The sequence below is a fragment of the Pelophylax lessonae genome, assembly GCF_965119305.1.
Source record: "Pelophylax lessonae genome assembly, chromosome: 6".
In the NCBI taxonomy this organism is placed as follows: Eukaryota; Metazoa; Chordata; class Amphibia; order Anura; family Ranidae; genus Pelophylax; species Pelophylax lessonae.
This window is the reverse complement of record NC_138773.1, coordinates 71,578,736-71,594,450: the sequence shown is the minus strand read 5'-3', so window position 1 is coordinate 71,594,450 and position 15,715 is coordinate 71,578,736.

The following is a 15,715-nucleotide window of genomic DNA, read 5'->3' as shown; positions in this document are numbered from 1 at the left end:
TTACATCCAGAAAAGCCCACCAGAGTCCTCCCTTACATCCACGAAAACCCACCAGAGTCCTCCCTTACATCGAGGAGTGCCCAGAAGCAAACAAGTAAAACTTTGGTGCAATGCACCTGTCCCCTGCGCTCTGAGTGGTGCAATCGTCTATCCACCTCGGCTACAAACTTGCAGATGTTTGAGAACTATTGACACGGCAAATCTGGAAAGCTTCGGCTCCTTTCAAGACCAGGGTAGTCTGGGACCACTAAAAACAACAAACAAACAAACACAAGAGCGTACCGACCTAGGGCATTATCCTTAAAAAGTTTATTAAAATAATGGAATAAAAATACTCACAAACGAGTTCTTGATAAAGGCATATCAGACAAAATATAGAGTCCTCAGCATCGAGATCAGGATTGGATCGTCCCCCGAAGCTGTATAGGCTTACGCATTTCGAGGCATCGCCTCTTCTTCAGAGCCTAGATGAGCAGGCACTGATGGGCACTGACTGGCAGCACTATGGGCACTGATGGCGGGCACTATGGACACTGATGGTAGTCAGTAATTGGCACTTTATTTACATTTTGTGTAATCAGGGCACTGATGATCAGTGCCCTGATTACTTGTCTCCCCTATGAGGAGGAGCCGCTGATCGGCTCTCCTCGCCTACCACACTGACAGTGCGAGGCGAGGAGAGCCGAATAACGGCACTTCCTCATTTAAATGTGATCGGCTGCGATTGGACACAGCCGATCACATGGGTAAAGAGTCATGTCATTGACTCTTCACCGAGATCGGGGTCGCGCCGTGTCCTAGCAACACGGTGCGGTCATGATCGCCGCTCCGCATGCCCCCGGGGGCACGCGAGAGAGGCTTTTCTGGTGCGCCATCATATGACGGCGTCCCAGAACAATAGCTACACCGCTCCGCCGTCATTTGACGCCGGCGGGTAGCAAGTGGTTAAAAAATGTTTGCTTTTTGCATTTGCATGAATGGACTGTACTGAATGAAAAGTCATTCATTCTTAGAAATTTATAACATCCGAGAATTTTTTTCCATTCTGCATGTTCAAATTTTCTTGCCACAAACATCAGATTGACCCAACTAAAAATTATAAAATCGAACGAACGTTCTTTCAAACAAAACTCCACTAGTGTATGGCCAGCTTTACACCAGATCCAATTCAGGTATTTACACTACATAAGGCACTAGTAGCCCCTCCCCCTGAGTGCACACCCCCAACACTGGGATCGGGAGGAGGAGGACTCAAGTGGCAGGGAGAGATCGTGATTGGGGGGATTTTGGATCAGGTAGTGCCTATCCCGTCTGTAGACTCTAGTAGACAGGCAGCTGTGGCCTGTGCGTTTTTGATGGGTTTGTGTCGCGTTAAAAAATGCTTGCCAGGTGCCCCTTCTGGTTTTTTTTGTATTGTGTGGATTTTTGTATTATCATCTTGGTTAGTAACACCATAGGTGCCTTTGTTATGCATTTGCAGCACTTGGCATCAATGAAAATGTTTGGCGAGCCGTAAAGCCTGGCAAACGACACATTGGGTCAATTTAAGCGGCACAACGTTATCGCAACCATATGAACAACAGTGGGCACTGCAACACCGGCAACTTTGACAGCCATTCATGGAGCTTCAAAAACGCTCATGAAACGCCTGCTTTTGAAGCTAGTGTACAGTTACCGCCGGTTCACACTGCTGAGACTTATCATGGGCCTTACAACACATAAAGTCGCATGACAAGTCAAAATACATTCATTTCAATGGGCGCTGTCTTAATTTATGCAACTCAAGTTCCTGCACTACTTTTCTGCAACTTTGGTGTGACCAGGGCTTTTTTTCTCAGAGAATAGGTGCATAGAGAACTCCTCCCTTCTGAGTCACCCCTTAACTCCACCCCCTACCCACCTCTGAGCACCGTTCCTTGGTTCCATCCCTTACCCACCTCCCAGTACCACCCTTTTTAGAGAATACAGAACCAAGTATCATTTTGTGGTGCTAAGTATTTTGAATGGAATGTGTTAATGATAACAAAGGCAGTAAATTAGATCTAGCAACAATAGACACCCCAGCGACAATAGTTCCAGCCCAGCAACAATAGACTCCCAATAGCCAGCATCAATAGACCCTTCAGCAGCCAGCAACATTAGACCCCTCCCTCAATAGTAGATCCCTCTCAGCAACAATTGACCCCCTGCAACGTAAGACCCACCACCAGCAACAATAGATCACCCGCCAATAACAATAGACCTCCCCAGCAACAATTAAACCCCCTGCAAAAAACAGATCCAGTCCAGCAACAATAGATTTCTCAACGGCCAGCAACAAAGACCGCTCCCTCAACAGTAAATCCCTCCAAGCAACAAGTGAACCCCCCAGCAACATAATACGCACCCTGGCAACAATAGATCCCCCAGGATCAACAGAAGACCTTCCCAGAAACAATAGACCTCCTTCCTCTGCAAAAATAGATAGCCTCCAGCAACAATAGATTCCCCAGCAGCCAGCATCAATAGACCCTCCAGCACACCCAAGCACCCCTTGCCATTACACACATTCAGTTCAGCAGGTGCCGGAACTGCGTTCCCCCGCGTTCCCGCTGAAAAAAAGCCCTGGGTGTGACTTGAGTGCCATAGACTGCAATGGTAAATCACAAAAGTTGCAAACAAGTCACACGACTTTGGGGTTGCAGCAGTGTAAACTGGGCCTTAGCCTGAAGAAAAACAATTGTATCTCATGAGTAGTTGTATATAATTTTTTTCCTCTTTGTACTATATATATATTATTATATTATTATATTATATACCTTGCTCAAAAAAATTAAAGGAACACTTTTTAATCAAAGTATAACATCAAGTTAAGTAAAGTCCTGGGATATTGATCTGATCAGTTAACCACTTAACGTCTAGCCACGTAGACCTATGTCGGCTGACTTTGCGTTGTTGTTACCGAAGTGATGCCTCTAGCCAGAGGCATCATACCTGTACCGTTTTTTAGAGCCGGCGGTAGCGACCGATGCGGCTACCCCGTTACCCCGGCGAGCGGGAGCGGACGCCCCCCCCCCTCCCGCGGCTTTACCCGGGTCTCCCGTCCCACCGGGAGACCCGAGCACCCAGCCGTCACGTCCGCTGGCTGGATGGAGTCCCGATCAAAGCCAGAAGCGGCTTTGATCGGGTCTCCGATGACGTAACCCAGAGGCGGCGTCCATGACGTCACGTCCGGGTTACTCTGCTGCTAAAGGCGGCAGATTCAAAATGTGACAGTATTCAAAAATGCCTTTTTCGGCGTTTTGAATACATGGAAGTGTAGTGGAGGGGTCTAGGGTCTTTTAGACCCTCGATCCCTCCATAAAGAGTACCTGTCACTGCATATTTGCTGTCACAAGGGATGTTTACATTGCTTGTGACAGCAATAAAAGTTTGCATTTGTCTAGGGTCAGTGTCACTACTGGTAGCATGAGGTGATACCTGGACCCTATAGAGGTTGCACAGGCAGTCCAACTCCTCCAGGATGGCACATCAATACGTGCCATTGCCAGAAGGTTTGCTGCATCTCCCAGCACAATGTCAGGAGCATGGAGGAGATTCCAGGAGACAGGCAGTTACTCTAGGAGAGCTGGACATGGCAGTAGAAAGTCCTTAACTCATCAGCAGGACCGGTATCTGCTCCTTTGTGCAAGGAGGAACAGCATGAGCACTGCCAGAGCCCTACAAAATTACCTGCAGCAAGCCACTGGTATAAATGTCTTTGACCAAACACTCAGAAACAGACTTTATGAGGGTGGCCTGAAGGCCACACATTCTCTAGTGGGCCCTGTGTTCACTGTCGGCACCATGGAGCTTGATTGGCTTTTGCCATTGAACACCAGAATTGGCAGATCCACCACTGGCGCCCTGTGTTTTTTTACAGATGGGAGCAGGTTCACCCTGAGCACGTGACAGATGTGAAAGGGTCTGGAGAAGCCGTGGAGAACGTTATGCTGCCTGTAACATTGTTCAGCATGACCAGTTTGGTGGTGGGTCAGTGATGGTCTGGGTAAGCATATCCATTGAGGGACACACAGACTTCTACAGGGTAGACAATGGCACCCTGACTGCCATTAGGTATTGGGAGGAAATCCTTGGACCCATTGTCAGACTCTACGCTGGTGAAGTGGATCCTGGGTTCCTCCTGGTGCACGACAATACCCAGCATCATGTGGCGAGAGTATGCAGCCAGTTCCTGAAGGATGAAGGAATTGATACCACTGAATGGGCCCCATGCTCATCTGACCTAAATCCAATAGAACACCTCTGGCCCATCCGACACCGCTAGGGTGCACCTCAGTTTGTTCAGGAGATCAGTGATGCCCTGGTCCAGATCTGGGAGGAAATACCCCAGGACACCATCAGTCGTCTCATCAGGAGCATGTCCCGACGTTGTCAGGCATGCATACAAGCATGTGGGGGCCATACAAAGTACTGAGTACCATTTTGAGTTGCTGCAATGAAATTTCAGAAAATAGACTAGCCTGCTGCATCGTTTTTTCACTTTGATTTTCGGGGTGTCTTTGAATTCAGCCTTCTGTAGGTTGATAATTTTCATTTCCATCAAACCATATGGCATCCTTTCCTTCCTAACACATTGCCCAGTCCATATAAGTATAGATATCCAGCATGATATTTTTCCCCAGTGAGATCTGATGTGTTTTCAAAGTGTTCCTTTAATTTTCTTTAGCAGTATATAAACATATCTAGTTTTCAGAACCATTTTTAGAGCTCCGTAGCACTACTCCCTTGAGGGCTGCTGGATTTCTCACCTTTTCGGGTCCCTCTGGGTTACCAGTAGCAACTGGTACTTAACACTCTACTTTCTGGCTCAGTCAATTAACAGTCTAGGGGTTGTTGTTTTTGTTGTTTTATTTTATATGGGGATGGGAGAAGGGATAAGTGGGATACTCCAAACTTGAACTATTCACAATGCTGAGGAGTTCTATCTGAGAATGCGGCAAGGCCGCAGCTTCACCTTGCCACTTGATGAAACTGAGGTAACGTTCCTGAGTAAGCACTTGCTTAGTACTTAACTTCAGGGTACTCGCCTAGCACTCCACCAGCTGACACCCGTTCTCTGACTACTCTACTCCGGAGTGGCCCCCTTCCTGGTCAGGCCCTTAGACACAATCCCCTGTACTCACGATACTGCTTTTCAGGTTCTCCAGTGTCTCAACTCCTTCTAGTCAGCTCTTCTGGACCTCTGGTTCAGCTCCTCACTTCTGGCTCACCAGGCCGACTGCCTGTGACCATACACCAACTGCTACAGAAGAGGAGGCAGCCGCCTCCTTCCGGGACTCTGCTCATTAGCCAAAGACCCCGAGCACATGTGCCCTTGGCTTTTATACTACACCCCACAACCACAATGCACTCAGACAACCAGTCTGTGCCAATCACTGGGACTGTATCAAAGCCTGTGTACTCATTGGCTAAGTTTCTTCCACTGTCCAATGTGCCTCCCCATTGGACCAGAGGGGACAAACCCCCAGACCACATGAATCACACACTGAGCAGACCTAACTCACAAATCCTGCTCCCTGTTAAGCAGAGAGCAATATAGAATTTACCTGCCGCTCCTCTGACAGGCAGACAGAGCCAAAAACCATACTCACTCTCTAGCACCTACCTAGGAGGGTGCTACAGCTCTTTAATGCTCAAGGAAGGAACCTAACAAGCTCGTACTCTGAGGGTCAGTTCACACCAGAGCACGTTGCAGGAAACCCAAATTCGGTGAGCGTTTCCCGCACCGCAATCAAAACGCACTGGGTGTGTGTTCTGCTGCAGGTGTCAATACATTCCTAATGACACCCCAATCACGCTTTGAAAAGTATCGCATGCACTACTTTTTGTACAATCCAGTGCAAATGAATGGTCTGAAAATCACACCACACCATACCTTCCAACCAAGCCGGATTCCAGGGGACTATCCCGAGATTTCAAGTAAGTCCTGGGGTCCCGCGGATCTGGGCTGGAGTCCCAAGCCCAGCGGCAGAAAAAGTTCCAGCACTGGGCTCCACTCAGTGGTGGTATCCTCAATGGGTGCAATGTGTGTTCTCACACACAGAGCATGCCGGTGTTCTGCCGAAAACTCCAACTCGCCAAAATATCCAACCACGTCACTTCTGGGGACACTACAGCAGGAATAATTAGAGATTTCGATGAGTTGCTGTTTTCACCAACCACCAGGAGCCTGTACACGATGATACACGCTATAATGACTGGACATTGTTCATAACGCCCGCTACTAACCAACAACATGGTCGCCTCCAAAGCCGGTGGTCTGTGAAAACAGCAACTCATCGAAATTCCAATTATTTCTGCTGTAGAGTCACCAGAAGTGATAATAGTGTAAAGGCTGGTTCACACCAGAACGTGGTTCAGGGGAGGCGCGTTACGTGTGCGTTTCCTGCACCGCACTTAATACACACTGCCTTTGCGATCTGCCACGGGTGTCAATGTAATGTTAATGGCACCCCAAACCCAGTGCTCATTCAAATGAATGGGCTGCAAAATCGTACCACACGGGAACATGCATGAATCACACAGGAAGATGTAGTGCATTCCTCTATGATCCTGGTGTGATCTATTCCTAAGGCGATGTTACACTTTAAAGTAACTAACAGCAAAACCTTTTTTTTTTTTTTAGCTTTGGATATAGTCGAGAGGGGTTAAAACAGCCTCTCTGTGTCTTCCTTAGGGAAATTCACCCTATTTGTCCCGTTTACCGTTATCACTGAAAGTAAAAGTGACAGAAAAGTCACAAACTTTGGGTTGTCACTAGAACAAGAATAGAAGGGAAATCTTTCAATAGGGTCACTAGTTCTGTTCAACCATCGATTTCCCTCACTTTGAAGGGATTTTATCTCACTTCCTGTTTTGGTTTTTCAACAGGAAGTGAAGGAAAATCTTCCCAATGGCACACAGATGGCAGATAAAAACTGACAGGGGTTCAAACCCTGCCTTACTCTATCCAAAATACATCTATTTTTTAAAGCTTTTCAGCTCCCTATGACTCTTTTAATGGCTCCGTTTTTTTTTTTTTTTTTTCCTTACCTCATGCAGGGACACTAGAAATTCCTTTTCGTAGCCCCAATGACGTTATTGCAGGTACTCCATTGCTCTTCTTGCTGCTAGGGCCAGGTTCAGGAACTAAAGAAACTGCCTGCATCACCATGTCCGGTCTTCTTCCTCGGTGATGTGAACATCTCTGCGCTGTCAATAATACCACCTTGGGAGGGAGAACAGTAAAAGCTCTCCTCTTCTGCCAGCATGACTGTGCAGCATTTATTTGGGTGACAACACTGCAGTGATTTAATTGCGGAGAAATCTATGTTGGCAGGTTGTTGAAGGAAGTGCCTGGCACTGGCAGGATCACTAGAGAATTGTATAAGGACAGAAAAGACAAATTGCATTTAAAATTACTTATGCGATGTTAACATTTTAGCCAACAAAGGGCAAAACTTTCTGTATTAGCCAATTAATGGCTACCACTGATTTTATATACATACAGTACATATATATACAGTGCCTTGCAAAAGTATTCGGCCCCCTTGAACTTTGCGACCTTTAGCCACATTTCAGGCTTCAAACATAAAGATATAAAACTGTAATTTTTTGTGAAGAATCAACAACAAGTGGGACACAATGATGAAGTGGAACGAAATTTATTGGATATATCAAACTTTGTTGACAAATAAAAAACTGAAAAATTGGGCGTGCAAAATTATTCAGCTCCTTTACTTTCAGTGCAGCAAACTCTCTCCAGAAGTTCAGTGAGGTTCTCTGAATGATCCAATGTTGACCTAAATGACTAATGATGATAAATAGAATCCACCTGTGTGTAATCAAGTCTCCGTATAAATGCACCTGCACTGTGATAGTCTCAGAGGTCCGTTTAAAGCGCAGAGAGCATCATGAAGAACAAGGAACACACCAGGCAGGTCCGAGATACTGCTGTGGAGAAGTTTAAAGCTGGATTTGGATACAAAAAGATTTCCCAAGCTTTAAACATCCCGAAGGAGCACTGTGCAAGCGATAATATTGAAATGGAAGGAGTATCGGAAGGAGTATCAGACCACTGCAAATCTACGAAGACCTGGCCGTCCCTCTAAACTTTCAGCTCATACAAGGAGAAGACTGATCAGAGATGCAGCCAAGAGGCCCATGATCACTCTGGATGAACTGCAGAGATGTACAGCTGAGGTGGGAGACTCTGTCCATAGGACAACAATCAGTCGTATACTGCACAAATCTGGCCTTTATGGAAGAGTGGCAAGAAGAAAGCCATTTCTTAAAGATATCCATAAAAAGTGTTGTTTAAAGTTTGCCACAAGCCACCTGGGAGACGCACCAAATATGTGGAAGAAGGTGCTCTGGTCAGATGAAACCGAAATCAAACTTTTTGGCAACAATGCAAAACGTTATGTTTGGCGTAAAAGCAACACAGCTCATCACCCTGAACACACCATCCCCACTGTCAAACATGGTGGTGGCAGCATCATGGTTTGGGCCTGCTTTTCTTCAGCAGGGACAGGGAAGATGGTTAAAATTGATGGGAAGATGGATGGAGCCAAATACAGGACCATTCTGGAAGAAAACCTGATGGAGTCTGCAAAAGACTTGAGACTCGGATGGAGATTTGTCTTCCAACAAGACAATGATCCAAAACATAAAGCAAAATCTACAATGGAATGGTTCACAAATAAACATATCCAGGTGTTAGAATGGCCAAGTCAAAGTCCAGACCTGAATCCAATCGAGAATCTGTGGAAAGAACTGAAAACTGCTGTTCACAACCGCTCTCCATCCAACCTCACTGAGCTTGAGCTGTTTTGCAAGGAGGAATGGGCAAAAATTTCAGTCTCTCGATGTGCAAAACTGATAGAGACATACCCCAAGCGACTTACAGCTGTAATCGCAGCAAAAGGTGGCGCTACAAAGTATTAACTTAAGGGGGCTGAATAATTTTGCATGCCCAATTTTTCAGTTTTTTATTTGTTAAAAAAGTTTGAAAAATCCAATAAATTTTGTTCCACTTCATGATTGTGTCCCACTTGTTGTTGATTCTTCACAAAAAGTTACAGTTTTATATCTTTATGTTTGAAGCCTGAAATGTGGCAAAAGGTTGCAAAGTTCAAGGGGGCCAAATACTTTTGCAAGGCACTGTATATATATATATATATATATATATACACACACTCACTGGCCACTTTATTCGGTAAAACTTGCTAGTACCGGGTTGGACCCCCTTTTGCCTTCAGAACTGCCCTAATTCTTCATGGCATAGATTCAGTGAGGTGTTGCAAACATTCCTCAGAGATTTTGGTCAATAGTGACATGATAGCATCACGCAGTTGCTGCAGATTTGTCGGCTGCACATCCATGATGGGAATCTCCCATTCCATCACATCCCAAAGGTGCTCTATTGGATGAGATGTGGTGAGTGTGGAGGCCATTGGAGTACAATCACCTCATTGTCATGTTCAGGAAACCAGTGGTGAGATGATTTAAGTTTGGTGACATGGTGCATTATCCTGCTGGAAGTAGCCATCAGAAGATGGGTACACTGTAGTCATAAAGGGATGGGCATAGTCAGCAACAATAATCAGGTAGGCCGTGGCATTTAAGGCCCTGTTCACACCTGAGCCGTTTTCAGCTTGTAAAACGATCATCTCTGAAGCTCCATAAGGACCAACAAACAAAATCCCATTCATTTCAATGGCCCCTGTTCACATCTGACCGTTCTGTCACTTGAAGCAAAACGCCTGAAGCTCACAAAAGTACATGAGCTTCTTTTTGTCAGATTACAAGCATTTTTGGCCCCATAGACTTCAATAAAAACACCAAACTTGAGCAGAAAAACGCTCGTAAAACCTTCAAATAGCAGCTCTCCACCCCTAATTTCCTCTCCGTCTCCTCCTCCTCCCCCTAGTGCTTTCTATTGGCTAAACAAAAACGCCTGAAGCTGTAAAACGCTTGTAATAAACTTCTAAAGCGCTCTATGGCCGTTTTGCGCCACGTGCTTCTTCAGGAGCTCCTAGCAGAGTTACATGTCAGAGGTCTATAAGCCACCATTCTTAGTCCGAGTCTGGTCTCTTTATATGTAAGTGCTTTTATCTACATTTGCACCTTATGAATCTTTATTTGGATTTTACATTCAGCTTGTATTAGCTATGTTTGATGCTAATTATTAATAAATACTACACAATGAGGAGATTCCTTTTCTCTGATGCCTGGTGGTTTTCCACACCTGTTTGGTTGTAACATCTGAGAAGACTCTGTCCTCTAGAACAGTGGTCCTCAACCCTGGCCTACAGGACCCACTAACAGGCCAGATTTGCAAGATAACTGAAATACATCACAGGTGATATTTGATGCTCAGTGATTGCAGTACTCTAGTCTGCATCTCCCCAAGGTAATACCTAAAATCTGGCCTGTTAGTGGGCCCTGTAGGCCAGGGTTGAGGACCACTGCTCTAGAGGAATTAGAAGATCACTTTCCGCCTGATCCATCCGGCTTTATCCAAGACCCGGTATCGTTATCTAATACGCAATAGCTGTCCTAATAAGACAGCATATTGGTCTGGTGAGTTTGCACATGGTGGTGTCTGTTTTAATTACACTGACACTGAATATCATCACTTCTATGGATATATTGTTTGATGGACTTTATGTTTTTTTATGGACTGGATCATTATACACTATCTGTCACATTAAGTCACTACTTAATGCAACCTTATTTATTTATATTCTGTTGGTGTTTGTATGTTCACACTGTTTGCAAGCTGCTTTCAGTTGTTGATAATTAGGCGGTGACATTTCCTTTATTTTACGTTCCCTTTTTTGACATATATATACACAGTATCTCATAAAAGTGAGTACACCCCTCACATTTGTGTAATTATTATTATCTCTTATTAAATCTTTTCATGTGACTACACTGAAGAAAATACACTTTGCTCCAATGTAAAGTAGTGAGTGTACAGCTTGTATAACAGTGTAAATTTGCTGTCCCCTCAAAATAACTCAACACACAGCCATTAATGTCTAAACCGCTGGCAACAAATGTGAGTACACCCCTAAGTGAAAATGTCCAATATGGGCCCAATTAGTCATTTTCCCTCCCCGGTGTCATGTGACTGTGTTTCAAGGTCTCAGGTGTGAATGGGGAGCAGGTGTGTTAAATTCGGTGTTATCGCTCTCACTCTCTCATGCTGGTCACTGGAAGTTCAACATGGCACCTCATGGCAAAGAACTCTCAGAGGATCTGAAAAAAAGAATTGTTGCTCTACATAAAGATGGCCTAGGCTATAAGAAGATTGCCAAGACCCTGAAACTGAGCTGCAGCATGGTGGCCAAGACCATACAGAGGCAGGGCTGTATCTTGGCCTAGGCCAACAAGGCCCAGGCCTAGGGCGGCACTTTGCAGGGGGGCAGCGAAAAATTCTTAAGGGGTGAATTGGGCGGGAGGGCAGGGTCCAGGATGCAAATCAGTCTGGCCACCCCATAAAGCGATCACACTGATACCTGCTGGTATGATAATATTGGCCGGTGAGGACATTCGGACAGACCGCAGGCGGCCGACCACACTTAATACAACTGGCCTGACGGCCGCCAATGCTGGTAAGTGTGGCCCTGCAGCCTAATGCTCCGCCTACCCTCCTCCGCCCCCAGGTATGGCAGCTATCATGTCAATAATATAATTTTTATTTCTTGAAACATCCTTGTCCTTAAGCGAGAATATTGAATTGCTTTATATAGAATTAACACTTTTTTGGTATATGATGGAAATAATATTTTGGAGCTGCTCCCTTCATATGTACTATCGCAATATGTCACTGGATGAGTACGATTACTCCAATCTTATAAGATATTTGGACTTGTGTTTGCTGTCACTGATTATTTCATTGATTTGTATAATGACTCCGGACTTCCTATTCATTATACAAATAAGTGAAATAATCCGATGATTACAATCAGTGGCAGCAAACACAAGCTGCACTGATAAGATGGCACTGATATGCTGCACTGATGGGCACTGATATGCGGCATTGATGCGGCATTAATGGGCGCTAATAGGTTGCACTGATGGGCACTGATATGCTGCACTGATGGGCACTGATGGGCACTGATAGGTGTCATTGATGGGCGCTAATAGGTTGCACTGATGGGCACTGATATGCTGCACTGATGGGCACTGATATGCAGCATTGATCGGCGCTAATAGGTTGCACTGATGGGCACTGAAATGCTGCACTGATGGGCATTGATATGCTGCACTGATGGGCACTAATAGGCTGCATTGATGAGCACTAATATGCTGCCTTGATGGCCAATGATGAGGCGGCAATGGTTGGTACTGATAAACTGCACTGATGGGCAAGAATGAGGCTGCACTGATAAGACAGCACTGATATGCTGCACTGATGGGCACTGATGAGGCTGCACGGATGGGCACGAGGCGGCACTAATAAGCTTTACTGATGGAGCTGCACTGATTTGCTGCCCTGATGGGCACTGATATGCTACACTGATGGGCACTAATAGGCTGCACTGATGACCACTGATGAGGCTGCGCTCATGGCCACATATGAGGCACACTGATATGCTGCACTGAAGAGGCTGCACTGATGGGCAATAATGAGGCTGCACTGATGGGCACTGGTAAGGCTGCACTGATGGGCACTGAATGAGGCTGAACTTATGGGAAGTGATGAGGCTGTGGTTGAGGTCTGTGGTTTACAGAGACAAGGTGGATCATAAATAGGAAGGGGTGTGGCCTTTACAGGAAAGGGTGGGTCATATTTAAATTAGGGGGTGCCTAAGTTCAGTCAGGCCTAGGGCAGCACAAATCCTAAATACACCACTGTACAGAGGTTTAACAGGACAGGTTTCACTCAGAATGGACCTCGCCATGGTAGACCAAAGATGTTGAGTGCACATGCTCAGCATCATATCCAGAGGTTGTCTTTGAGTGCTGCCGGCATTGCTGCAGAGGTTGAAGGGGTGAGGGGTCATCCTGTCAGGGCTCAGACCATACGCTGCACAATGCATCAAATTGGTCTGCATGGCTGTCGTCCCAGAAGGAAGCTTCTTCTAAAGATGATGCAAAAGAAAGCCCGCAAACAGACAAGCAGACTAAGGACATGGATTACTGGATTCATGTCCTGTGGTCTGATGAGACAAAGGTAAACTTATTTGATTCAGATGGTGTCAAACATGTGTGGCGGCAACCAGGGGAGGAGTACAAAGACAAGTGTGTCTTGCCTACAGTCAAGCATGGTGGTGGGAGTGTCATAGTCTGGGGCTGCATGAGTGCTGGCGGCACTGGGGAGCTACAGTTCATTGAGGGAACCATGAATGCCAACATGTACTGTGACATACTGAATTAAAGCATGATCCCCTCCTTCAGAGACTGGGCCGCAGGGCAGTTGTAGTCAAACATGATAATGACCCCAAACACACTTCCAAGATGACCACTGCCTTGCAAAAGAAGCTGAGGGTAAAGGCGATGGACTGGCCAAGCATGTCTCCAGACCTAATCCCTATTGAGCATCTGTGGGGCATCCTCAAATGGAAGGTGGAAGAGCGCAAGGTCTCTAACATCCACCAGCTCCGTGGTATCGTCATGGAGGAGTGGAAGAGGACTTCAGTGGCAATCTTCGACGCTTTGGTGAACTCCATGCCCAAGAGGGTTAGGGCAGTGCTGGAAATAATGGTGGCCATACAAAATATTGACACTTTGGGCCCAATTAGGACATCTTCTTTTAGGGGTGTACTCAATTATGTTGCCAGCAGTTTAGACATTAATGGCTGTGTGTTGAGTTATTTTGAGGGGACAGCAAATTTACACTGTTATACAAGCTGTACACTCACTACTTTACATTGTAGCAAAGTGTCATTTCTTCAGTGTTGTCACATGAAAAGATATAATAAAGATATAATAAAAGATATAATAAAAAAGATATAATAAAATATTTACAAAAATGTGAGGGGTGTAAGATAGATAGATAGATAGATAGATAGATAGATAGATAGATAGATAGATAGATAGATAGATAGATAGATAGATAGATAGATAGATAGATAGATAGATAGATAGATAGATAGATAGATAGATAGATAGATAGATAGATAGATAGATAGATAGATAGATAGATAGATAGATAGATAGATAGATAGATAGATAGATAGATAGATAGATAGATAGATAGATAGATAGATAGATAGATAGATAGATAGATAGATAGATAGATAGATAGATAGATAGATAGATAGATAGATAGATAGATAGATAGATAGATAGATAGATAGATAGATAGATAGATAGATAGATAGATAGATAGATAGATAGATAGATAGATAGATAGATAGATAGATAGATAGATAGATAGATAGATAGATAGATAGATAGATAGATAGATAGATAGATAGATAGATAGATAGATAGATAGATAGATAGATAGATAGATAGATAGATAGATAGATAGATAGATAGATAGATAGATAGATAGATAGATAGATAGATAGATAGATAGATAGATAGATAGATAGATAGATAGATAGATAGATAGATAGATAGTAAAACCTTAGATTGAGAGTAATTTAACTTGGTTTTTGAAAGACAAGCAAAATGATTTTATAAATCTTGAATTGATAAACAAGCGATGTCTTGATGTATAAGTAGCATCATGCCACAACTGAGTATAAGTGCCCATTCAAACTACCGCGACTTGTCAGGTGACTGGTCAGCCTGACAAGTCGCGGTCCATGCAGTGCTACGGGAACCGTTCTAATAGGAGCGACTCAAGGCGCTCCGACTTAGAAAATAGTTCCTGTACTACTTCGGGGCGACATCGGAGCGACTTGCATTGACATTCATTATATGAAGTCCGTGCAAGTCGCGCCGAAGTCGCGGTGCACGCGACTTCACAGGTCGCCCCCGAAGTCGTGCTGAGGTAGTGTGAACCGGCACTTAAAGTGAAGAGAGGTGTCTTTAAATGTAGCAATATGATTACATTTAAGGAAGGTACAATATTTAGCAACTCACATGGCTGATGAATAAAACAGGCACATCTAAGTATGTAGGCATCAGAGGAAAAGCTGTCTACATAGACTATCCTCCACACCGCCATTGACGTCATCCCTTCCACACTGCCCTCCACGAGTGCTTCAAGCCTTGTTTTCAGATCGCTCCACTGCAGGGTAGTCTTCCCGGTCACTATTGTAGACTGACAGGGGTGAGAGCTGGTGGTGCGGAGGACGGTGTATGTGGACAGCTTTACCCCGGATGCCTGCATACTTAGATGTGCCTCTTTTAATCAACCATGTGAGTTGCTAAATGTTGTAACTTCATTAAATGTACCCAAATTGCTACACTTAGAGGCGCCTCTTTTATACTCTGTAGTTCCTGCTGGATTTTGCTTCTACTCCCCTTGTGGAGGCACCATTTATGGATGGACATTTTATGGTTACACAACCTATCACATTGCTATATTTTTTTTATATGGACCATAAACTGAAAGACTTATGAATAAATGGTTGTGGAACGAACCGTTTGAGTTTCAAATATTTCTTATGGGGAAATTCGCTTTGATATACGAGTGCTTTGGATTACAGGCATGTTTCCAGAAAGAATTATGCTCGCAATCCAAGGTTTTACTGCATATATCTTTCTCTACCTGTTCTGCATTGGT